Source organism: Suricata suricatta, chromosome 15 (genome assembly GCF_006229205.1).
Source record: "Suricata suricatta isolate VVHF042 chromosome 15, meerkat_22Aug2017_6uvM2_HiC, whole genome shotgun sequence".
Lineage (NCBI taxonomy): Eukaryota > Metazoa > Chordata > Mammalia > Carnivora > Herpestidae > Suricata > Suricata suricatta.
This window is the reverse complement of record NC_043714.1, coordinates 22,415,983-22,443,142: the sequence shown is the minus strand read 5'-3', so window position 1 is coordinate 22,443,142 and position 27,160 is coordinate 22,415,983. Positions and strand designations below refer to the sequence as shown.

At 45.0% G+C, this 27,160-nt stretch overlaps 1 long non-coding RNA gene across 3 annotated transcripts in view; it reads right to left on the bottom strand.

The window, feature by feature from the left end:
- LOC115279000 overlaps positions 1-27,160 on the bottom strand; it is a 163,844-nt gene that overhangs the window by 15,256 nt on the left and 121,428 nt on the right. For 2 of the 3 annotated variants that reach the window (XR_003903154.1, XR_003903156.1), the window contains one exon: positions 5,105-5,367. This is a non-coding gene — a long non-coding RNA (uncharacterized LOC115279000). Of the gene's footprint in view, positions 1-5,104; positions 5,368-5,556; positions 5,668-8,456; positions 8,473-27,160 lie in introns of those variants that run through there. The other variant, XR_003903155.1, reaches the window with a different exon arrangement.

The window sequence follows — 27,160 nt, the reverse complement described above, 5'->3', positions numbered from 1 at the left end:
CAGTGATCCAATCATTATCGCCTAACATCATTGGCAGTAACTTTAACCATACACATTGTCCAGAGTGTTCCTTACTTTTGGCAGGACCCAATCACAATATTTAGAGTATTAACCAATTACAGAGTGGACCCAGGACCCTCAAGTAGGGTGTAACTAGCCTTAAGCAATAAGTGATTATCTATAGCTTCTAACGCCTGCCCTTAGGAATGTTAAGCATTTTAGCTGGCCGCTTCTGATTGGGTGTTACTAGGGTGGTCCCTGGTGGAGCAATCTGTGCCCTCTTATTGTCTAATGATTCTGGGAAACCCTAGGCCTCCAAGGTCAGAGGGGAAATTTGAAGCCTGTCATGGAGTCAGTTTGGTTCAGACCTGCGTCCTTACAGCCTCTCTACACAAAAGTAACTGTTTGGTCATTCATTTCACTAATTCGGGCTTAATTATTCCAGAGGTGTTTGAAGTTATTCTAATAACTTCTCTTATCCTGGAGTCTGAGTCTCACACTGATACTCACTGAGGATCACATCGAATGTGCGTTTTTATCACAGAGAATTTGATGGTTCAACTACGGAACCCATCTGTGAACGCGAAAGCTATCTTCAGCTGAATTATGAAGGGTTAAGAAAGCTTTCCTTTAGGAGGAGGTGCCTGGGGCTGGCCATCAAGCCTGAGGGCAGAGGAGAACAGCTGCTAATCACTCCTGCACAAACCCCTTCCTGCACGAGGGGGGACTGGCTTCTTTGTCCTCCTCCCAGTGATTTCAGCTTCCTGTGCAATTGAGCCTACCGCTGAACTCATAGATAAATTGAAACAAAAACAACAAAGTTTGATTTGGAAGTCCACCAGTATTTTTGAGTTATTGTCTGCGTGGAAAGATCCAGTATTTGTTTACTGAAACAAAGGAAGTATAAGAAAGAGAATCAAAGTTTCTGTAGGTCCTGGTAAACCAAAAAGGCAATCATATTTCTTCTTCTAAAATAGTCTTTCAATTCTCTTACCTCCTAGAAAACAGAGGTACCTACTTATCCATGAAAATGTCCGTTGATCTATAGTTAAATGATAAACGGCTGGATAAACCAGAAGTCTAAGTTTGTCAAAATCCTATACTGAAATCCCAGCTGCCTAAAAACCTACCAAATAAGGTAGGGAATTGTTGTCAAGCAATATCATTCCTCTTGGCCAGATTTTTTCTTTCTCAGACTCTTAATCCTTGTAGGTGACCGTGTGACCTAATTCTGGCCAGTGAAACTTTGCTGTGTTGTTAGGAAAGGTTTTTGCTTTCCTAATAAAAGGGATAGATAGCAGAGAACTCAGTGTTGCTCCACATTCCTCTTTCATCTGTCTTGAATATAGGTGTGATGCCTGGTGCTGTGGCAACCATATTGAAACCATGAGGCAACAAGCATAAGAACAGAAACCAACAAGAATGGAAAAGCAGAATGGTGGGAAAAGCTTGGGTCCTTAACAACATGGTTGAAATGTACTTGTGAAATAACAAATGTCATTACGGTTTAATCCACCTTTTAAAAAAATTAACAGCTGCTGCTAAAAAGGTAATAAAAGGAGGGAAATGATCCCAATATTGTGCAAGTATAAAAGAGATTATCAACAGTATTCATCCTTATTGTTTGCAGCTATCCTTAAAGGAGACCATTTTATAAATCAATTTATTTCTGTGCTTGAGAGAATTGGACTTCTAACACATTGAAGACCTGGAGAAACACCCCCACAAACACTGGATCCTCTATGGGCCTTGCCTGAACAACTTAACCAGACCGCTTCCCTCTCCTCCGTGGGTGCGTCCAGCACCACGCCCCCAATCTCACACATTACACCAATCAGACGCTACAGTCTCTACCTTTTGAGTGCTGATTGTGTGCTGGCCCGCTGTAAATGCTTTGTGACATTTTCACATTAAATCTCTTCTTTATAATAAATAAATAAAAGTAGTCATCGGCATCCCAGATTTACAAGTTAAAAACAACAAATCAAACTCCATGAGGTAGTGTATACCCGACGGCCCCCTCACAACTAGCAGTAACAAAGCTAGAATCTGTAACCAGGTCTATTTTTGAAGCCCGTCTCATGGAGTTTGTGAGAACACACTTCCCAGTTTATTTGAATGTCATCATCAGCCACCGTGCCCCCAGGGCGGAAAGCCATTGTTACCTCCCACACATGCCGCCTCCTTGTCTCTCAAATGATCCCCTCTTCGCCAGTCCCTTGGCTGTCCTTCTAATTCGGCTCCTGGTAACTACCCGGCGGCGGATCACGGGAGCCTCCAAACCATTCTTCCTGCCCCCAGTCTGCCCTTTCTGCTGCTGCTGCTCGGACTTGCCAGAGAGACAAAGCCAAGTATTTCTAGAACACAGCTCCAAACCTGTGACCTCCTCATTACATAGTGTACACCCACTGTTCCAGTACCCCAAAAATGAGAAGGAACAGGGGCCCGTGCATTCACAGGCGCAGGGCAGACCCTTGCCGATACAAGGTTCTCAGGTGTGGAGAAAAACGTTCGGAGGCCATGCCCAAGTGGGATCCAGTTCCCTGCCGAGTCTTAGCTTTCCAACTGGCCAGCACTTGGCCATGAAAACTCAGCCAAGGGAAGGCCAGAGAGCCGCACAGAAAACTCATTGGATATCTGAGAGCTAAGTTTGTAGAACCACAGACAAACCAGGTGTGCACACTCTTGTCACTGGTGTGCAAGGACAGTTCCGGGGGTCCTAGAGTTCCAGAAGCCCCTCAGCAGTCAAGGGACCACCCAGCCTTGGCCAACCAGATTTTCCAGGTTCCCATCAAAACAGCCTCAGGCTGCTTGCTGTGCTTACTACTAAGATAATGCTTCCAGTGGCAGAGTGGGGGCGGAGGTGGGGCGGGGTCTTAGTCTTAAAAAGGACAGCTTGACATGCATAAAAATGCACAAAACGGAATAAAGAATAACTTGCTTCTTTCATCACTCAAACTATAGAAAATACATCCCAATGGAACTTTCCTGGTGGAGGTTAGCAGATGTTGACTCTCCTTTCTGCACATCAGCATTCCTTTGGAGGATCAGAGGATCTCAAAAGACTGAGATCACTAAAGTGCCCTTCCTAGGGTCCGATTCCTTGTTCCCAACCAGCCCTCCCCGCTTCCTTCCCCAGCCTCCGCACTGCCCCCATTCCACAGGGAACCCCGGGCGCATTTGGAAGATGGGTGCCTCCACTGACACTCTTCCTTCCTCCTGACCACCGCTGCCAGCGGCCCCCTCGCTGCTCATCCCACCAGGCCTAAGAGAGAATGTCTGTCCCAGCAGGAATTTTAAGGGGGTAGAGAGAAGGTGGGGGCCCCAGACAGGCTGCAGGTCCTGTAAGAGAGTAAGTACCCTAGCAGGCGCTCCGGCGCCTTCCGTGTTGACCTCTGTCCTCTTACCCCAGCACCTGGGCAGTGGTCTGAGCCTTGTAGACTCAACCACAGTCCAAAGCTACGGGTTAGTATCTGAAGCTGGATATCACGAGTGGGGGTCCCCCAGGAAGCTGACTGGGACAGGGGGAAGCATGCAGACGTCTGTCCGGAAGTGCTCGGAGGTCAGCACCTGCGGCAGGTTGGGGGCACGCAGCAGGAGACAGGAGAGCATGGCTGAGCTGGGACGCTGCCTAGGGAGGGCCTCAGCTGAGTACCCTTCAGAGTCTTCCCAACCTGTCGCCGGCCTTGCGTCTTGGGCAGCACTCCCAGCTTGCTGCACCCCGGCATTCCCTCTCTTCAACACCAGCCGGAGGCCCCCATCACCATGGCCTCTCTTGGGGACCGTGCCTCCTCTGGGCCCCACCAGCACAACATTCACAGGCCATCTTCCCAAGTGAGAAGGGGTGGGTGGTCAACTCCTTGAGGACAGTGACACACACCGTGACACACTGCCCTCCTGGGGTTGACCTTTCTCGCCATGAAGCAGTGCATTTCGAAGGGAAGAATGTGGGCTCTGGGCTGGAATCCAGACCCGAATCCTTACTTGCTCAAGCACCAGACAAGCTATTGAAACTTTCCACCTCAAACATTCCACTGTAACATGGACACAACGTACCGGTGCCTCTCTCTGAGTCGTTCATTCATGCCGCAGACTCATGCCAAGTGGCATGACCTCCCAAACACCCTTTCCAGATGTGATTCCTAGTCCTTCGGGCATTTCTCTTCTTACATCAGCAATGCCGTTACAAAGGGCCTCCAAGGCCGCAAGGCTCTGAGGGATGTAACAGGCCTTTAAAACTAAGCATGCCTGACACCAGCACCTGGGTTCCTCGTGAGGCTGCCTCACCTGCAAAACCCCTCGGGGGGCTGACATGGTGCTTTGGGCGCCTATCACCACAGCAGTCAAGACCGTCTTCCATTGGACTCCAAACCAGCTTCCACACTCACCTCCCATGACGTCCCTCCAGCCTCGCTGGTGTCTTCCCTGAGCCCAGGATTCCCAGCCTCACCTGCCTTCTCCACCTGCCTCCCCCACCCCTGCTGTGACCCTCCCATCGCCTGAAACCCAGCTGAAACCGTGCCCCCTCTGCGGAGACTGCTGTCCCCTGCCATTTACAACTAATGGCTCCTAGGAGCACCTAGGTGGCTCTTCGTTAAGTGTCGCACTTTGGCTCTGGCCGTGATTTCACGGTTCGTGGGTTCGAGCCCCGCCTCGGGCTCCATGCTGACAGCTTGGAGCTCAGACCCTGGAGCCTGCTTCCAAGGCTATGTCTCCCTCTCTCTGCCCCTCCCCCACTCGCGCTATTTCCCTCTCTCTCAAAAATAAACATCGAAAACATAAAAAAGAACTACTGGCTCCTACGTGCAAAAACAGTTTCCTACTTCCTATAAGCTCTTCCGACGCCCTTCCTTCTCCACATCTAGTTGTTTTAGTCTCTTTTCTTCAGATTATAAACTCAAGAGAAAGGCCATCTCAGTCATCATTATACTCCTCAAAAGGCTCAGCAAAAGGCGTTTTTACAGTAAGAAGTGCTCAAAATGCATCTATTGAATTTCTTCAAAAAACCATAAATCTTTAGTTCCCTAAAACCTTCTCAGAGATCTAATTTCTTCCTCTTAAGAATTTTTATGATTTTTTGGTCTTGGTAAAATTTCTTTCTTACCTTGTCTGTGGAAGGAGCTGCTTTGGAGAGAGTCACCGGGACCAGATGCCCACTTGGCTTTTGCGGCCAGCGGCTGTGGTTCTTTCCTTGTTCATGAATTTGTGTCCCAAGCTCCAACCCCAGCCATTCGAGCTGAGAAGCTCAGGCTGATGGGGGCTCTGCCACATGAGCAAACCAATAAAGGGCTGAAGGTGGGCCTTTGGTGAGCGAGCAAGCCAGGGTCATCAGGTCGCCAACTGAAAGTCGTGTTCTCCTCCATCAGCCTTGTAGGAAAGCATGAAATGTTAGTGTGGCCCCCAGGACCGCAGGAGGGGGAAGTAAGCTCTTTCCTCTCCAGCAACCCCTGAACCGTCCCCAGACTCCAGGGAGAAGGAAGCCTTGTGTCTGTCCTCTTGAGAGAGAACCTGGGAAATGGGTAATCTGAACACCTGCTCCAAGCCTTATCGGCCCACCTGAGAATGGGCAGGGAGAGGGAGGCTCCATGGTGCCACTTCCGCAGAACCAGGCCAATTACGTCAGTAGACTCGAACTACCTTCTCTGTGGAAGAACATGAGGCCAGGTGCTTTGGGAAACACAAATTTACAAAGGTAAATTCCACTCACCTGTCCTCAAAAAGCTTGCATTCTAGCAAAGGAGACACAGACACTCAGTGGCTCTCTGACTCCCCTGGGTTTCCTGGGCCCAGCACTGGACTGCTGAAATGCCGGGTCACAGCAAAGGAAGAGCAGCCGTCAAAAGCTGGCTCAGTCACCAGCCCCACTGACCGAACAATACTTCAGTTAGAGCCTCTCGGATGACATATGCAATTGGACGGTCTTCAACCATCCGCTTGTACAGCTCGGATCAATGTGCTTCTCATTCCCAGAGAACAGATCCTGGGTGCTGGGAAGCACAGCTGTACTCTATGGCGGCTTGTTTTCAGGGCAGCATCGGCAGAGGAGAGGAGGCCTGCCAATTACCCGCATTTCCTATCCTAACAACAGCTTTTCCTCCTCAGGAGGCATCTGCTAGCTCGCAAAATGCTCTCACCAGGAGACCAGCCAGAAAGTGAACCCCTCTGTATCCACTGAGTTCTGGCGAGCTCTCCAAGGTAGAGAGGAACCACAGCACAGCGAACCAGTGGGGGGAAGGGAGTGGCCTAAATTAAGCTTCCGACTCTTAATTTAAGCTCAGATCATGGTATCATGGTTCATGAGACTGAGCCCCGTGTTGGGCTCTGTGCTGTGCTTGGGATTCTCTCTCCCTGCCCCTCCTGGGCTCTTTCTCTTCCAGACCTGCAATAGACTGGTTCAACATAAATTTGCAAAAGAATATTGGGGGCGGGGGTTGGGGACAGAGGGGGAAGAGAGGAAGGAGAGGAAAGAGAGGAAGGGAGAGGAATAGAAAGAATCCTGAGCCAGGGGAGCACTTGTGGGGAAGAGCACTGGGTGTTATATGAAAACCAACTTGGCAATAAACTATTAATAAAAAAAAAAAAAATAGAAACATGAGCCAATGATGTGTCAGCAACAGTATGAGAGATTCACTAATGAAGAGGTCAAATGGGAAAATTGAGGTGCACTTTGAAGGGAGAGCAGAACGCTTAACCTACCTTTTCTGGAGCCTTTTGAAAGCTTTGGACCTGGCCCAAGTTTACTGAAAATGTAACTTAAGGTGTTTACAAACCACATTTGGGTCCCTAACCGAACTCCTCCTTCTTCCCCCCAGGTCCCTGAGGCTGTTTTGTAATCCTATGTACTTCCTCCATTTCACTGGTCAAATGTAATTTATCGCCAACTCCCATCTATGCAATGTCACTAAATATTCTTTGAATCTATCCCCCACTTCATTCCCACTGCCTCTGATTTAGTTGGGCCTCTCGTAAGTTCTCATCTGTGTTATACAGCAAAGGCCTCCAGGGACAGGGTCTGCTCACCTTGGCTTTGCTGCCAGAATTGTACTAAGATCCTCAATGTGATACTTCATATGATAACAACCTCAAGGGCACTTCTGTAAATGGGCACCATGCTTCCTCACGCATCTTAGGATCTTTCTCTTTTTCTTTCTTTTTGAGAGAGATTGAAGGGAAGAGTAAGCAAGGGGGAGAGAGAGAGGGAGAAAAGAGAGAGAGAGAGAGAGAGACAGAAGCGGGTCTTGTGCACACCAGAAGCGGGGCTTGATCTCACCCACAGTGTGGCACGAACTCACCCAATGCGGGGCTCAAGCTCACCAACCATGACATCGTGGCCTGAGCTGAAGTCAAATGCTTAACTGGCTCAGCCACCCAGACTCTCATGACTTTCTTTACCTGTTCTTTCACCCTTACCTGGAAGGTCATCCCCCTCCCACCACCCCTGTCCAACCTCATTCTTCAGTGCTAACATCAATCATTATTTCTCCAGAGAAACACTCCCCTGACCTCCTCAGAATGAATTAAGTGCCCTTCCTATTGCCATAGCAACCAGTAATTGTTAGTTGTCTTCCCTTTTTTCCTTTTCCACTGTGGGTTCATTGGAAATAGAGATCATTCCTATTCTCCTTTGCATTCTACACTTGAGTTGGGCACACGGAAGTTGCTCAATAAATATTTGCTGAATTAGTGAATGAACAAACCTCTATGGAAGGAAAATGAGTTAGAAGTACAGGGGATGTTGCTGCTTAAATATAATGAAAACTTTTTGTTTTATAAAAACAGTCTTAGGGGCATCTGAATGGCTCAGTTGGTTAAGCACCCAACTCTAGATTTTGGCTCAGGTCATGATCTCACAGTTGTGGGATGGAGCCCCACATTGGGCTCAGTGAGGAGCAGAAGCCTACTTGGGATTCTCTCCCTCCTCTCTCGTTGTCTTTCCTCTGCTCCTTCTCTCTAAATAAATAAATAAATAAATAAATAAGTAAACAAAAACTATTTAAAACGTGTTTCACCTCAACCTTACATATGTAAAACACATTCAAATTGTGATGCATACATGCAATGGAATACAATTCAGCCACAGAAAACAAATGGAATTATGCTACAAAATGAATGAAACTTGAAAGCATTATGCTTTGTGAAATCAGCTAGACACAGAGGGACAAATATTGTCTGATTCCATTTCTAGGAGGTGCCTAGAAGAAGCACTTCACAGACAGAAAGTACAGTAGAGGTTACCAGAGACTGGGGAAGGTAGGCAGGTACAGTTGTTGGTTAATAGGTGTAGAATTTACATTAGGGAGGATGAAAAATTTGGGGGTATAGGTTGTGGTGATGCACTGACAACACTATGAATATATTTAATGCTGCTTAATCAGACACTCACAAAGTATTTAAGTGATAAATGTCGTTATGTATACCTTACCAAAAACAAAGAATGAAGAAGCACTGACACCTACCACATCATGGATGAACTTTGAAAACATGCCAACTGAAAGGAGTCAGTCACAAAAGGCCATGTACTGTATGATTCCACTTATACAGAATGTCCAAAAAAATCAAGTAGGCAAGTCTACAGAAACAGAAAGTAGACTAGGTGGTTGCCACAGACTGTGGGAAGGGAGAGAACAAGGAGTGCTATTAATGGGTAACAAGGTTCCTTCTGAGGCTGAGGAAAATGTTCTAAAATTAGATAATAGCGACGGTTGCACAGCGCTGTGCGTATACTAAAAACCACCAAATTATACACTGCACAAGGGGGAATTCTTTTTACAAGGGTGAATTTACATGTAAATTATATATCAATAAAGCTGTTATTTTTAAAATGTTAAATTTTAATCTACTGGAATGGATTACAATTTGAGAATTTAAATCTTTCTTTCTGAATCTTGAAGAGTAAGATTAATACTCATTGATCTAAACTGGTTTAGGTCCAGGACGTAAGTAGGATTGAGGGCAGTCTATGATCACTTACAAAGTTCATGAGAGAATGAAATTCAAACTGAATGGATCCCATTTTGACTTACCGAGTTGGAGGGAGTCATAAAGCTTAATAATACGCAGTGCTATCTGCATTCTCTTCACAGTGCTTACCTGGAAGACAATAAGCACTCATATATAACTGTTGAGTAATGTGAACTAATGTCAACACTTTGGAAAGCTATTTGACAATATTTAGTAAAAGGTGAAATGCAGTTATCCTTTTGACTCAGCTCTTCCTCATTTGTAAATTTATCCTAGAGACATATATTTGAATAATGAGTGTGTGTGTGGATATGTATATATATCCATAGACACATGGATGTTACTTGCAATGCTATTTAGAAGAGCCGAAATACTGGAATAATGTAAGTATCTACCCATAAAGGACATGTTAGGCACATTTTAATATTTCCACACAACAGAATGCAATGCAGGTATTCAAAGTGATTGAATCTATATAGATTACAATAAACATTAAATTGTAAAACGCATGGTATTGAATTTCTGTAAAATGAAGCCACTAGTTGTCTTCCCACTATTCATTCCTTCCTTCTTACTAAAGGAACCCTGACTTTATCCCGGGTTCCCCAAAGTACTTGAAAACAAACCCCTTATTTCCCAGCCTCCCTTGCTGCTGGAGGTGATCACCAGCTGTAAGTGGAGACCGCTGGGGAAGGCCACTAAGAAAGCTGCTTCAATTAAGTTAACTCAGCCAGAAGAGCACACCCTTTCGTCATTTCTTTCTAATTTTGGCCTGGTACATGGACGTGATGGCTGGAGCTACAGTAACTATTCTGGAACAAAAAGCAGCTTTGAGGAGGACACCATGCTAGATTCATGGAGCAAAATGGTAACCTGGAAGCTACCATTTGTCTGCTCCCTCCTGCCTTCCTCTGACTCTTCACGATGGAGAACAACAACACTCTATCTTTTTGAAACCACATATTTGGGGTTTCTACCACAAGCAGCAAAATCTTATCCTGATATGGTCTTACCAACAGAGATGAAAATGTGGTATACACAGGATGTTGTGACAATCTGTAGACGGGGACTTGAAGCTTGAGTGTATTTCTTGGATACTCTTTTGTTCTGCTTGAATGTTTACTATGCCTACATCCACATATCTTAGGGGCCACCCCCAGATTCTATAGCTTCAGCTCTTTCCGAGACCTGCCGCTCGCTCTGTTCACCTACTGCGGAGGTAACACACTGGGTCTAAGCTCAGGGCCAGTGTCTCTGGCTCCTCCCACCGCTTCAGAGAGAGCACCACACGGAGGGGTCCAACCTCCACAGCTGCTAAGGGATCAGGTGACACAACCTGACAGGGCAGGGGCAATAACACCCCTGGGGTGAACTTCAACTCACAGAAAGGCAGGGGGTAGAAAAGAGGCAACAAATACATTTCTTCCTCATTCATCCCCCAGCAGACCGTCCAGTGTGTGGTGTTTCCGCGCATCTCGTCCGGAGCCACCCCGTGGGACGGAGAAACTGTCTACATCCTTTTGTGAAACAGCAGCCACCTTCTTCATGTATGGGAAGTAACAGGCCACCTTATATTTGCTTCCTGTCCTTCCCTACCTCCACACCTCTGTCCTCACTCTGGCCACTGTGACGCTGGGCCTCCCATAGCACGTATGCGTTTCTTCAAGCTCTGTTTCCTACGCTAAGGCAAAGTGCATATATTTCTTTTTCAGTTAAAAAAGGAGAGAGAGAGAGAGAGAGAGAATGAGTTGTGTTTTTAGAAGCCCAGCAAGCAAAACAAATGAGAGCACTGGACCCCAGCTAGTGGTTTGGGAGCTATTCTGTTCCATAAACTCTTTAATCCCTGCCCTTAACCAAAAAATTAAATGTAAGTCCTTTTTTTTTTTTTTTTTTTTGTCTAACTAAACCCAACATCCTTATTTTTCTTACTGCATCTCATTAGGCCTTTTACACACTCTGGCAAGCAGTAAAAACAGAAAGTTTAAAACCACAACACATGAAAGGATCTGAATTTTTACTGAATGACTGAAACTCAGAGGGACAGATCCCAAAACCAAGGACATCCGAGAGCACCTGTCTGTGCTGTCCTCATCTGACTTTGTCTGAAACTTAGAGACAGTCAAAATCCCATCATCCTGGAATCCGATATCACAGACTGCAGGATCAACGTGACAGACTCCAAGGCCACGCAGTGGCTTCGATGTTGACGTGGACTCTAAAATTCACTGGCAGCCAGGATGAAACCTGCAGGGCTGGGAAGCCGTGTCTTTGGAGCGAGATGACCTAAGTGAGAATCCTTATGATTGCATTTCTCAGAAGCTGGAGTAATGGCCACATTCCTCAGGCATTCTTCTTCTATAACATGGCTTCAAAGTCATCAGCTCCTGTCTCTACAACAGGGAGCCAACACTGAGACCGCAGGATTATCAGCCAAACACATGCAGCACTTACAGCACCAGGGTGTGGAAGCCTGACCTCTAGCTCCAAGGGGCCAGCCTCTGACTCTCTTCAGCAAATCGAGGCTCCCCTTCACGCACTTGGCCAATATCAGGTTGGATATGTTACATCCAGGAACGGACAGAGAGAAACTCATTTGCACAAGTGGATGTTGTGCTCATACATGCCAATGTCACCCTCCCCATGTTCCCTCTGTCCCTTGGAGTCCTTCCACGTGAAGGGAGGAGGTGGCAACACAGTGCAAACATTCTCACAGCTGTGCCAGGACCAGTTGTTGTGTCTAGGCACCAACAAGGCATTTTCGATATTCCATGCACGCCTCCAGCAGAAACATGGCCAGCTGGTCCCAGTACCACAGCGCCCCGTGGAAACAGAGCTGTCCACTCCAGAGGAGAAGTCAAAATACTGCCTTAACAACAAATCAACAACCTGCACACTCACGCTTACAGCGGATTTATTCACAATTGCCAAAGGGTAAGAGCAACCCAGGTGTCCACCAACAGATGAACAGATACACAACATGTGCTACATGCACACAACAGAATATTACTCAGCTTTAACAAGGAACGGAATCCTGATGTGTTACAACATGGATGAACCTTGAAAACATGCCTGTGAACCAAGCCAGACACAATAGAACAAATGCTATAGGACTCCACTTCTACGAGGTACCTAGAAAAAACAAAGTCATAGAAACAGAAAATAGAACCAAGTTTACCAGGGGCTGGAAGGAGAGGAGAAATGGGGAGTTATGTTTAATGGGTATGAGATTTCCGTTTGGGAGGATGAAAACCTTCTGGAAGTGCAGGGTGGTGATGGCTGCACAACCACGTGAATGGACTTACTGTCACTGAATTGTCCAACTAAAAATGGTTAAATGGTAAGCTTTATGGTATATATAACACAATTAACATTTTTTAAATCAAGAAAAAAATGTCATTTTGTGAATAGAGATATTAAAAATAAACTATGCTGGGGTGCCTGAGTGGCTTAGTCAGCTGAGCATCTGACTTCAGCTCAGGTCCTGATCTCACGGTTTGTGAGTTCGAGCCCCACATCTGGCTCTGTGCTGTCAGCGCAGAGCCCACTTCAGATACTCTGTCTACCTCTCTCTCCCCTTCCCCAGCTGGCACTCTCTCTCTCTCTCTCTCTCTCAAAAGTAAATAAGCATGAAAAAGATAAGCTATGGCTTTAACAAACATTCATTAAGTATCTATCCTATTCTCAATTTTGAATGAGGTCTTTGGGGGATGCTAAGGCTTATAAGCGGTCAATGCCCATGAGCAGTTGAGTTAAGAGGAAATCAGTATGGAAAAAAAATAATAATAGCACTGTATATGTTCAATAAAGTTTAAAATAATTCACACTTATATTACGTTTACTTAAGAATTTCTTATTTCACTTAATCCAAACTGCACGGCACCTAAACCAAGCTATGTGCTCAACAAAATGCTAGATGCTGGTATTGTTAGGTCTGTTATCATTATCATTTACAGACAAGGACACTGAGACACAGAGGTGGATAACTTGCCCAACAATTATGACATAGCAATGCCAAAATTGTCTTGCAATATCAATGTCTGAATTTATTGCACGAAATTACAACCACAGAATCAAATGGTTCCCACAGTGCATAGAAGTGTCCATCACTACCAGGGCACAAAAATACCACTTCTGGCTAGATTAGTTAGAATAGAGCTGCTATCATAAACGCCAAAATAACAGAGGCCCAAGAAAAATAGGATATATTTCTCCCTTCTGTAGCAGGCAGTGTGGAAGCAGTCCATTACTAATGATGACATTCCTTGGGGCACCTGTGGCTCAGTCAATAGAGCATATGACTCTTGATCTTGGAGTCATAAGTTCGAGCCCACACTGGGGGCAGAGATTACTTAAAAATAAAATCTTTGGGGCACCTGGGTGGTTCAGTCGGTTAAGTGTCTGGCTTCGGCTCAGGTCATAATCTCATGGTTCCTGGGTTCAAGCCCTGCATCAGGCTCTGTGCTCACAGCTAGCTCAGAGCCTGGAGCGTGCTTTGGATCCTGTATCTCACTCTCTCTCTCACACTCCCATCTGCACTCTGTCTCTCAAAAATAAATAAAAACATTTTTAAAATAAATAAATAAAATAAAATCTTTATGGGGCACTTGGGTGGCTCAGTCGGTTAAGCCTCCAACTCCTGATTTCAGCTCAGGTCATGATCTTGAGGTCTTGTGAGTTTGGTCCCCACATCGGGCTCTGTGCTGGCAGCATGGGGCCTGATGGGATTCTATTTCTCCCTCTCTCTCTTTCTCTGCCCCTTCCCCACTCATGCTGTTTCTGTCTATCTCAACATAAATAAACTTTAAATGTTTAATATAATAAAAGTATCTATAAAATAAAAGACACAATGGCATCTCTGTGGTGTTGGGAACACAGGCACTTTTGATCCTGTTCTGCCATTCTCAGAATGCAGCTTACACTGGGTAGTCTAAGATGGCTGCCATGGCTCCAGTCATCATGTCAACATTCCAGCCCAGGGGAAGGTGAGAAGACTGAGTAAAGACCTCATCCCTTTAAGTCCACAATCCCGAAGTTGTGCACATCACAGACCCCAGCTGCATAGGGACACCTAGGTGTGATGGAGCTCAGCAGTCATGTATTCAGCTCGGGCTGGGGCTCTGGCTAACAGAATAAGGGAGGTTGTTATAAATGGACAATGTGCAGTCTTGTTGCACTCACCCCTTACATCTGGATAGTCAATGTCCCTGGCTCCTAATCTCTGCTGGGCCAGGCCACTCTGGGGCTTCTCCTCCCCACCAGCAATTCAAGCCAGCAATCCACTCTTCATTGTGCTTCTGGCCTGTGCCATCAGCCACTGACAAACAAGTGCCGCTGCTGGGAAATCTACACTGGGAGAGAGGAGGTTTGCATGGCAGGTAAGGAGATAGTCCCTGACATCAACTCAATCGTCTCCATGCGTAACATTCATCATAGGAGGAGGGAGAAATAGGACACCATGTGACCTCCAGCGACTAGAACACCCAAGTCAAAGGTAACCTGGCCACAAGGGCTTCAAGAAAGAAATATTTTTTTTAAGTTTATGTATTCTTTTATTTTAGGGAGAGAGAGAGAAAGAATACAAGCAAGGGAGGGGCAGAGAGAAGAGAGACCAAATCCCAGGCAGGCTGCATGCCATCAGTGTAGAGCCTGGTGTGGGGCTCGAACTCACAAACTGTGAGATCATGACCAGAGCAGAATTCAAGAGTCCGACGCTTAACCAACTAAGCCACCCAGATGCCCTAAAAAAGTCACATTCTTAAGGCCAGGACTCTGCCCTCTTTATTTTCATATTCCTAGCAACTAGGATTGCATAAAGCCTACCACAAAATAACTAACATTTGTTTGGCACTTTGCGGTTTACAAGCCTTTAACAAATCATTATCCAAACTCCAAGAAATAGTTTTAATTATTATGCCCATTTCATAGACCATGAGACCTCAGGTCAGGGAGCCAAATGAACCACTGCCCAAGAACACATGACCAGGAAAGGTCAGAGCTGGGACTCAAATAGTTTCAGGGGAACATTGATCGTAGGGAATTTTCTATTGTAGCCAAGTCTTCTTTCCTTCTGAATCTATCAGTGCATAGCATAACCTTTAAAACCTAATACTAACCATGCTTCTGTAACTGTATACTATCTATTCTTCAACACTACAGAACATGGTAACAACAGGACCTGTCACTGGGTGTATGTCAGATTTGCTGACACCACGAAATCTTGCTCCTGCACTCAGTATTGCTAGCGAGGGCTCTCCTTTTCACCTGGATGTGGCTGACCCACTGGTACCAGAGATTCTTGAACAGGATGACAGTGGCCAATCCAAATGGGACTTTCCCTCCACCTCTGTCTCCTGGCTCCCCAGCAAAGCCACCTTGCACTCCCTGCTGATGACAAGCACATGAGTGAGGAGAGAAGCAGATGCAGGGATAGGGCAAGGACTGAAGAATGGTGTGGGTCAGCTCTGGTGACCACAAAGGCACTGGACTTGGACTCAGCTCTAATGGGTCTGACCCTGGCTCTGACAATAGCTTAGGCAAGTAACTCAATGACTCTGGCTTCAGTTTCTTCATCTAAAACCAAGGATAACATCAGTCCAATAGAGAATTCCATGAGAAAATGAAATCTACCACACTATCACAAGGGTGACCAACACGTGATAGACGCACAGTAAATGTATCCCAGAGTTCTACAGCTGAAGACCATTTGTCCCATCTTTCATAAGTGAAGATGCTGAGACTCTGAGAGGTGAAGTAGAGTTCACAAGGTGACCCAGCAGGGCAGTACAGAGTCAAGAATGGATACCAGCTCTTTTCACTCCTGGACTGGCACTCTGTGCCATATACCATGCTGCTCGGACCTGTGCTAGGAGGGTTGTGGAAATCCCAATGAGTATGCATGATTCAGGAGCATATTTAGACGGCTGCAAATCTGAGAGCTGAATACATGTGCAGGTGTACCCAGGAACACACACACACACACACACACACACACACACACACGTGCACGAACATGGAAACTCTCCTTGAGGCAGGGACTTTGTGTCTCATTCACTGCTGTATCCTCAGTTCCTAGAACACTGCTTGACCAAGAGTAAGTCCCAGCCAATATTTTTGGCTGACTAATGGAAACACACACACACACACACACACACACACACACACACACACTTCTGCAAAGCAGAGCACTCATGGGAACTCTTCTGACTAGTTCGTAGACAGTCAGTCCTAGGATTTCACCCAGACTAGTTGTGCTTCAGAAACTTATATCTTCTGCTAGAGCTTCTTCTCCCCACTGCCCAGTGCCTTCAACACTCTAAGGCTTTTAGGCTCTAAACAGCTTCTCTACCATCAACAATTAGCCTTTTCTCATTCCATTGCCTCTGGGCCCTGATCTCTCCCCAATAACAATCTATCTAGCAACAGGTGGGATTTGACTAATTAAATGAACCAATGGACAGATTGGCAAGAATTAATAAAAATCCTCAACAATCTAAATGGTGTAAGGTAAGGTAGTAAGATACAGTAAAAGATCAATGGGAAAGTCACCATAGGACTTTCCTAGAGAACAAAAAAGTTGTAAATCACCATTCTTTCCCTTGATACCCAGAAAGAAATATCAAGGGAACATACCTTGATCTAAATTATATCTGCTGTTACTCTCTTTCCTTGAGGCCCTTGACAATAAGGAGTTGTTATAAGGCAGGCTGACCCCATTCTTGAGAACAAGCACTTAAGGAATGTCTGTACACCCTGGCTTGTTTACAACCAAGATGTAGGATTCTTAGACAGGATGCAAAATGTAATTTAAGAAAGCCAGAAAGGAAAAGATTCTGTAAGACAGAAGGGAGTTGAAAGTGTCCAAAAGCTGATAAATAGAAAAACAGGTATGCCAGTAAAAGAAATAGCTATCATCTAAAAGAGTAGGTAGGCTGCATACATTCATTTGTTGATCCATGTTTTACTCAACTAATACCTACCGAATACCAACTATCTACAAGCCCTGTGCTCAGCACTATGGAAACTGTAAGAGCAAAAACGATGGAGGTCCTGTCTACAAAGAGATTATGGTCCAATGGAAGAGACACATTTCAATCAAATAATCACACATGTAAATGCAGAAGTCTTACTTGGACAAGCTCTGTGTTAAGGAGGTCCTGATTGTAGTATCCTCTGTAGGTGCCCCACCTACACCTCTGAGATACCTTTTACTTGTTGGTAGGTGAGCCCATCCTCCAGCTGCTGTGGTTAGTTTTTACCTAAAGCTCAACCTGCATCCTTCTCTAGAGGATCATCCATTCATATCTCCTACAGGAAGTGCGTAGAAATTAACCCACCCCAGCAGCCCATGGCCAATCACTGACTGAAGTGGGGGTACATGTTTGCCTCAAAGTAGGACAGACTTCAGTTCAGTTTACCTTACAGAGCTCCCTTCCAGATCAGGCTGAATCAAGATTTCGCCCAAAATCACATTTTTGTGCAACAATGCATCCTTCACTATCTTGCTTCCTTCTCTCCCTTCCAGTTTTCCTGAGGGCACTCCTTCAATAAATTATGAGCCCATACATTCCCACCTCAGGCTCTGCTTTTACAGAACCTAATCTAAGACTATGATATTCTGAAAGTACATAACTAGGAGATTTCACCAAGTCAGGGGACATAGGGAAAGCTCTCTGGAAGAAATGATTGAGTTGAGGTGAAAGGAAGAGTTAAACTTCACAAAATGGATTAGAAGAGAGAAGAGAGAGCATTCCAGGGAGAGGAAACAGCATGAGCAAAGGTCCTGTGACAACAGAAAGCATAGCTTTTTAGATTGCCTGCAAGGAGCCCTCAGAGTGGAAATGATGTGAAATGAGACAGATGGGTGCAAAACAAAAGGGCCCAACTTGTCTAGTTCCAAGCAGGGAGGAAGATTTCAGATTAATAATTTGGCAGCAATAGAGAACTTTCACAAAGCAATGACTGTCTTGAGAAACCATGAGTTCCTATGAATGAGAATGTGCAAGTAGAGAAATAGTTGGTCTGTATCAGGGAACTTGCATATGGCATTGGATGGGATGTTGGGAAAAAAGATCCTTAACCTTTCAGATTTTAAAGTTCAAAGATAGAATGTTTGGCCTATTAAGTAGGCCAAGTAGCTTTAGTAAATATAGCTATTCCTCCAAATTCTGAGCTGGACAAAGGGCAGAGTTAGCCCCAGTTTCAAGTGAAGAGTAAAAAAGGCTGTTTCCACCCTGTTCCACATCCATTTCCCCCGAGGAGCACTACAGAGCCCTTGAACTGGCCTTCCCCACAGGAACAAGCCTGAGAGAACTTTCTGTAGAGCATTCCAGCTCACAGGTGTCTGCTCCGCCCAACTATACTCCATAGTGTAACATAGTGTTGGACATGTGGATTTAGAAATTAAACCACCTGGCTTCAAGTCCTTTCTCTGTATTTCCTGCTTATGTGACTTCAACTTCTCTTTATTTTCTTCTTCTGTAAAGTACTAATGCCAGTGATATGTACCCTATGGATTTTATTAATAATAAATGAAATAATAAGCAAAGCTCACTTACTGTGGTGCCCGGAACATCACAAATATTCATTAAATATTGATTACTATAATTTAAATTAAGGAACTAATTGCTAATAAAGCTCATTGCTGTCCTTTCTAGAATAGAATAGTGATTAATAGTATGACTTTGGAGCCAGTCTGCCTGTATTTAAGTATTGTCTCTACCACTTTCTATTCATATGGCCTGCTTTGGACAAGTTACTTAATTGCTCTGTTTCTCTTACCTCATGTGCAAAATGGGAATAATAAAAATGCCTAACTCATTAGGTTGTTAAGAGAATTAAATGAGTTAATAGTTGTAGAGCCCTTAAACCAGAGTTTCATAGAGGAAATATCAGTAGGTATTAGCTATTAATAGTATTTACAGAATTATTCACATTTCAAATGATCATTCATTGAGAGTCTGAAGAAATAAATTTGTAATAATGGAAGTTCAGATGGTATGAGTCTCTAGGGGAAGTGATTTCTTTTAAGTTCATTTATTTTGATAGAGACAGACAGTGTGAGCGGGAGAGGGGCAGAAAGAGAGGGAGAGAGAATCCCAAGCAGAATCAGATGCAGAACTCAAACTCACGAACCATGAGGTCATCACCTGAACCGAAACCAAGAGTCAGAAGCTTAACTAGCTGAGCCACTCAGGCACCCCATTTCTTCTTTTTTGATTGTTTACTAATTTATTTACAGGGGGCAGGGCAGACAGAGAGGGAGAGAGAGAATCCTAAGCAAGCTCTGCACTGTCAGTGTGGATCTCAATGCAGGACTCTAACTCACCTACTGTGAGATCATGATCTGAGCCAAAATCGAGTTAGATGCTAACCTACTGAGCCACCCAAGGACCTCTGGGTAAGTTTTTTCTAAGTGGGAGAGCCTTTGGTGCCATATCAAATAGAGCCATAACAAGAATTCTCTCAGACTGCTCAAAGCTCAGACCATACCAGTAGTTTGGGAGGCAGCCAGGCCACCATGGTGTAGGGACAGAAGAACAGGTGTCCTGTCACTCACACTTTATTGGGAAGGGGCTGCAGAGAGAGGAGCACAGGCCACGCTTCCTCACACATCCTTGGTCCCTTTTCTGTAGTGCTCAGTAGTGTCTGGCCATTGAGGGAAGGGCCACATCCCCTTGGGGCAATCCTTTCCTATAGACCCTGGTGACACCAAACTCCTCCTCCAACTCCTTCCACTACAAGTTCACGCCATTTGCTATTCATCTTTGTATTTCCAGAGCTTGACAGAGGGCCTGACACATACTGGTTACTCAGGAAATCTTTTCAAACAGACTGGTCCGTCCATAGAGAGCTCCATTCCTGCTCTGGCCTCCTGTTTCCCAGTTCATTTGTGTAGCCATTAAGCCAGACAACCTCTGGGAATTTCTGCTTGGAACATTCCTTGGGGGCTTCCTGGATTTCTAAACTGCAGCAGCAACATCTTCATCAGTGATTGCCAAGGGTCTCAGAAGAGGCATTGGCAGAAAGTACCAGGACAACGCCCTGAATTCATCTAGCACAGAGCTCAGAGAGACCCAGCAAGGCAGACACACCCCGGTCTTCACAGCCCCACCCCAGGAAATTCCATTTCAGCTTGTCCAGGTTTCAAGAAAAGAGCTTCTTAGACCACTTCTCTTAGAGTCTTCTGGTATGTTCTGAATGCTCTGAGTTATTTGAGGACTGCACTGTTTCCTCACGACTTCACCCATGATTTTTGATACAGTCTCTCCTCATTCAAAATAGCTAGACTGGGCAGCCAGGCGGCATGTGTCCCTCTTTATTTCAAGATGGTATAAAGTAGAACTATGTGGTACCACACCCCAACAATATTGCCTTGCACTTGGTACTTCTGTGTACTTTCGGTTAATCCTCATAAATATTTAGAAGAATATTCTTCCAAGGGAACTTGGTAGCTCAGTTGGTTAAGCATCAGACTCTTAATTTAGGCCCAGGTCATGATCTTGGGGTCATGAGATCAAGCCCTGCATCGGGCTCCATGCTAACCATAAGGCCTGCTTGGGATCTCTCTCTCCTTCTCTGCCTCTCCCTCCCCCTCCCCACCCCTTTCAAAATAAATAAATACATTTTTAAAAATTATTTTTAAAAAGACTATTCTTCCATTTTACAGAAGAGGAAAGTAGAGCTCAGGGCTAAGTGAGTGTGCAAGCTGTGCAGTGGCAGATGTGGAACATGACTTTGGGCCTCTGAGTTTCTATTCCCACTAGAAGTAATTGTGACATACCAGAGTCTGAGAGGACCCTGTGGATGAAGCAGTTCCACACACTCATCAAATTTGATTCAAGGGGAAAACTGAGCTGATTCTACGAGACACAAACAAAAATGGAAGGCTAAAGCAAGCCTAGAACCAGGTCGCACTCCGCATGTGATGGGAGAGTGCTGGTTCAGCAGGAAAGCAAAGCTGAATCTATCAACAGGTTCAATGCTCTGAAGGATGAGCTAGGCCACTGCCAGTGTGCTCTACTCAAATAAGCACCAACTCCTCTCTCCACTGGCCCTCTATTTACGGAGGGTCAGGCACTGGGCTCACCACCGGGGCAGCAGTGGTAAATGCCTCAGTGACATTCCAGTCTGTAGAACCGCACAAGAAATAGGAAAATCAATGGGTTACAGTGGAGTGTGGTAAGTCTTAAAATAAGAATATGTGGGAGGGGAGGGACTCCACAGGCAGGTACCTTCTCCAGCTTGGCAAAGTGAACAAAGGTTCAAAGAGAAGGTAATGTTTGGACTGAGTACTGTGAGTCTAAGCAAAATTTGCCAACTGGACAGAGTTGTTCCAGGCAAAGGGAACATCATAGGCAGAAGCAAGGGGGCTTGCAATCCCAGATTTGGGGCCAATTTATGAAAAGGCGTCTGTCAAGCTAAAGAGTTTGAACTTGGTCTTAAAAGTGACAGGTAATATTCAGTGATTTTGTTTTTAAATAGAAGTGATGTATCACATTTCCATTTTAGAAAAAGGAAAGTTTATAGAGAGGATTGTTTAGAAAATAATAGTCATTGTTAAAAACAATGTCAAGTAGGTAAGAGTTGCAATTAAGAGAGCATGGTAGAGGGTAAAATACTTGAAGAGTATTTAGAAACTAGAAATTATTTCCAGCAACTGGGAAGAAGGTGCTGTTCTCTGCAATGGAGGAGCAGAGAGTGGAGGAGGGGAGTTAATGAGTTGAGATCAACCATGTTGAGCTAGAGACAACGGTGGGACATCAGGTGGGAACATGGTAGGAGGTAGGAGATAGGAGTTTGGAGCCCGGGAGAGAGGACGAGAAGGGGCCTGTGGATTTGGGAATCGCTGGTACACAGATTGTAGCTGGGCTCACAGGTGTGGATGAGATGATCCAGGGAAGCACCCAGCAGCAGATGAAGAGGACAAGGCTAAGGACAGCTTTGGGGAACAATAGTTCCGGGGGTGGGAAAAGGATAAAAGTACAAGGCACACAACAAAGTAACCAGAGATGAAAAGAAGAAAGAGAGAGGAGTACAGAAGCAGAAAAGGGAAGTCAACAATGGAGTGAACCTTGACTGAGCTCTGATTCTGTACCCAGCCCCGTACCAGTAGTTTTACATATGTCCTCTCACTTCATGCACCTGGAAAAATCCCACCAGTGAGTGTTAGTTTCCTAATTTAACTAAAATAGAAATTGTATCCCAGAGAGGAGAAATAACTTGCCCAGGATTACATAGCTACCAGTGGTGAAATGGGATTAAAGCCAAACCTATCTGGCTCCAAAGTTCCTAATACTCTTTTCATAGCATAAATCGCTTCAGAAAGGTCAAGTCAAATAAAGCTGAAAATGGCTGGATGAATGTAAGGAGTCATTATCAAGCAAGGAGGACGCTTCACTGCAGTGGGCTGGAGTGGGAACAGAGGTGAGCATACAGAGACAGTGAAGACACAGTTGTGTTGTGGAGGGTTTTGTTTGTTGTAGAAAACCACCCTTACCCATTCAACAAGCATCCCAACGTGTTTCTGACTGTTCCTATTATGCACCACATACTGTTCTAGGCATTGGGGAATGCCAAGTAGCTGGTCTTGAGTAGCTTGCCTTTTGGTGATGAGAGAGAGGCACTTGGCATAGTCTATCAAACACAACATATGTCAGATGGTAGGAAGTGCTAGGAAAAGAGGGTGAGAGATGATGTGGAGAAGAGAAGGGTAGTACTTTAGCTGGGTGGTCCCTGATAAGACCCTTGAACAGATACTTGAACGAAGCCCTTAAGACAGTGAGGCTTGCAAACAAACCCAGGCAGAAGAAACAGTGAGCATAAATGCTCAGAGACAGGATAACACTGGTCACATTTCAGGTCAGCAAAGCAGCCGAGGCTGACGTGAACCTAGGAAGGAAAGGAGTGACAGCAGGGAGATCTCCAGGAGCCAGGGCATACGGGGCCCTGGAAGCCATGGCAAGGAACCCGGGTTTGAGAGTGAGATGGGAATCTTCTGGAGGCAAGAGGTGCTGTCCTTCAGCATCCCTGTAGGGGGGATGGTTACTGCACAAGAGCTCCCTGGAAAATGGTTCTCCGTCCTCACCTCCTTTCTGGCTGGAGCACCTGGAGAGGGCCTGGAGTTGAAGCAGAGTACTGATGAGCAGAAAAGCTGGTAGACCAGGGTCAAGCAGGAGAGAAAGTAACCTCCACAGCTACTGTTTCAGTCATCGAGGCACCTGGGTAGGGCACTCATCAAAGCCACCATGTGTGGAGCAACCGTGGGCACCCTAGGTATTCCTACTGGAAGTCTCTATCTGTCTCACCCCATCTCTGCCACCTGGAATCCTTCCCCAAACAGATAACCAAATCAGGAGTGGAACTCTTAAGTAGCCAGCACCTTGAACAACCTCAGGGAGATACTATGTCCCAACGTGGCTTCAGAAAATCAAAAGCTGATGCTCTGATCAGAAACCAAGGTTCCTGGCTGTGTGAGTTCCAGCTCTGCCCTGCCAGGTCTGCTCGGAATGCAGGGAGTTAATCAGAGCCATGCAGAAGGCACGCACTCCCCAGCACGGGGATTACCAAGGGCATCCTGCAGTGGCCAGCACTCAGCCTTCTTCACATCCCAGCAAGACTCCATGTCAGGGAAGCCATCAACTGGGGTCACATCAGCCCTTGAAAGGTGCAGAGCTAGTCTTCCAGCAGAGGACACTTACTGTGACTTTATTGTCACTCCTTGTATTCTTTCTGCTAAGGCTATTGGTACTATAGGAGTCTCAGTTGAGGTCATTAGTATTGGGTGTGGCCTCCCTTCCGTCTCTTTAGGGATGGCAGAAGTCAGATGACAAAGAACATCCTTCACGGTGGGGGATTTCCATGGGCCAGCTCGCAGGGGAGGGCTTTGGCACACACTAAGGAGTGACCAGGCATGAGGGGCAGTGAAGGCCCTGGTAACTGGTGTGACCCTCTGTCCTAGTTTGGGCTGCCCTAACAAAATGCCACACCAGGTAGCTTAGAGACACAGAAATTTGTTTCTCATAATTTGGGAGGCTAGAAGTCCAAGATCCAGGTGTCAGCCTGGTCAAGTTCCGGTGAGAGCTTTCTTCCTTGCTCATCATCAGTATCTTCCTGCTATGTCCTCACATGGGAAAGGGCAAGGGATTGTTTGTAAGGGCACTATGTCCATTTATGAAGGCTCCATCCTCATGACCTATCCACTTCCCAAAGGCCCCACCTCCTAACACTGTCATCTTTGGGATCCAGATTTTCACATATGAACTTTGAGGGGACCTACTCAGGCCAAAGCACCCTGGTTATTTGCATACATTGACATTCCCCCCTTTCCCTTCTTAATTATGTCTTGAATTGAACATCTGAATATTTTTTTTTCTCACCCAAATCCAAGTGCTTGACCCAAATCAGAGGGAACTGTAGTAGAGACAGTTATTTCTCTGTGTAGCTTGTTACTACCTTAGGTACCACTTTTGCCTTATCTGGTATGCAGCTCTGTGGAATGTTCCCCAAAGCACAGGACTAAGTAGGGGGGCATTAACTGTAGGAGAGCTAACTATTTAATAATTTGGGTAATCAGCTAACTATCCTTTCCTATAAAACATCTTTATATGACTTTAGTTGAAAGTAGAAATCTAAAAATATAATAGTTATGGAGCACATGGGTGGCTCAGTCAGTTAGGCATCCAACTTCAGCTCAGGCCATGATCTCATAGCTCGTGAGTTCCAGCCCCACATCGGGCTCTGTGCTGACAGCTCAGAGCCTGCTTCAGATTCTTTGTCTCTGTCTCTGCCCCTCCCCCACTTGCTGTCTCTCTCAAAAATAAATAAAACATTTTAAAAATAAAAATATAACAGTTGTATACAATGAAATTACCTTATAATTCCATTTTTTTCATTCTTCTAAGTTTCCTTAAGCCCATCTTGGCCAAATGGCATCTATTTTTTAATTTTATTTATTTATTTTGAGGGGGGAGGTGCAGTGACAGATGCCATGAGAGAGAGAGAGAGAGAGAGAGAGAGAGAGAGAGGGAGAGAATCCCAAGCAGGCTCCTTGCTGTCAGCACAGACCCTAATTTGGGGCTCAGTCTCACAAACCATGAGATCATGACCTGAGCTGAGATCAAGAGTCAGACATGCAACCGAGTCACCCAGGTGGTCCCCAAATAGCTTTAATCATATGTTCCTATATTACGATGCATTCCTCTACCATAGCACTTACACTGGCCTGTTTACTTGTATCTCTTATTGAAGTGTTCAGACATAGGACACCATGTTTCCCATCTTAAGGAAGTTCATGTCTAGTGGAGTCGGGAGAGAAAGGTAAGAAAATGAAGGATGACTCTCTCGGTCAGCTTGGGCTGCCAGGTCAAAGCACCACAACTGGGTGACTGAACTAACTGCTATTTATTTTTCACAGTTCTGGAGCCAGATCAAGGTGCTGGCAGATTCTGTCCCTGGTGAGGCTTCTCTTCATGGCCATATCTTCATGTGACAGAGAGAGAGAGAGAGAGAGAACGTGCTCTAGTGTCTTTTCCTCTTCTTATAAAGACACTAATCCCATCATAAAGGTCTCACCCTCATGATCTCATCTGAACCTAATCCTCTCCCACTAATGTCATTGTTATGTAGTGAAAGTTTGTGTCCCTGCCCCTAATTCACATGTTGAAGCCCTACCCCCCAGTGTGATGGTATTTGGAGGTAGGGTTTTGGAGAGATGATTAGGTTCAGATGAGGTATGAGAATAAGACCCTTGTAATGGGATGCACAGATCATCGAGGCTAAAATAAACTGTAATAAAATGATCTGGAACGTCATTCCTCGTATAAACTTTTCAAATCATCTAACCTACAAGCAGAAACTCAAAATTGCCTTACATAGGAAATGCTGTTTTCACCATTCACTTAAAGCTAGAGAGAATCGCCTTCCGTAAGTCAGTTACAGATTTTGTTTTCTTTTCTCTTCTATGTTTTTTTTTTTCCCCAAGAGCTACATTCACTCCTTTTTAGCTACCTTGCAGAGCTGCACTGGAAAGTGAGATGAATCGTCAAGTTTCCACAGCAGCTATAGGGAACTCGAGATGGGCAATTGGACACTTGTGTGTGGAGGACGTGTAACACCCATTACCCAGATGGAGCGCACTTATTTTCCGTAGCATTTTAAAACTGGTCCCAGGACCACAATTCATTCTATTTATAGTTTAACATGTAACATAATATTTACTCCAGGCTCCAATAGGAATGCTTCTTATAAATGTCAGTGGATTATTTACTATGGTAAACTAATTAGTTACATAAATTCTTCCCTTTTCAGGGTGGGTGAAGAGAAGACTGCTAATGCTTCTTGGATTAACCTAGCATTATTATCGTTTGAAGTTCTTTCACATTTAAGATAGTTATTACAAGACTGCACAACTTTGAATGCATAGAACATCTGTTCCTTACGTGACGTGCAGCGTTTTCATTTTAACTTGCATGGTGAAATCAAACCACAGAATACAAATGCCAAACATCCTAAATTAAGAGAGAAATTGTTGCAATCGGGGAAAGATCAACATGCTATGTTAATGTTCTTGATTGACACTTTAAATTCACATTGCTTTCATGACAGTTCTATCAAATATGCAAAATGGTTGTAAGCGACAGAAGCCCTGAAGGTCAATGATCCCTAAGGAATTATTACCGTGGTTGAAGGCAATTTTGTTTTTGGACTTCTCAGGAATTCAGATCATTGGCGGGGGAAAAATAGCGAATGAAATCTATGTTTGGAGAATTGTCATCTACAGGCATATTTCTCAGTAGAAGGAGGACATGTTTTCCCCAGTCCTGATCACAAAGAGATTATCAATATGAAAAAAATTTTAAGGGAGCTTAAAATATAGTGAGAGAAAAAAATCTTGTTCAAAAAAAGAAAATAGCAGTGTGTTTTTGCCTCTGTAACCAGAAGATTTTAAGTAGGGGTTGAATTTCTGACCAAGGGCACAAAACGAAATACTATATGTGAAAAATATCACAGCTCAAAAATAGTCATAATCAACTTCTGTATCTAAATATAATGCTAATGACTATTGAATACCAGGCACAGCTCTAAGTGTGAGTCACATCGACTCCTCAAGGTAAGCAGTGCTATTCTGTCCCTTTTAAAAAGTAGGGAGCAGGGGGTGCCTTGGGTGGCTCAGATGGTTAAGAAGCCGAGTTTGGCTCAGGTC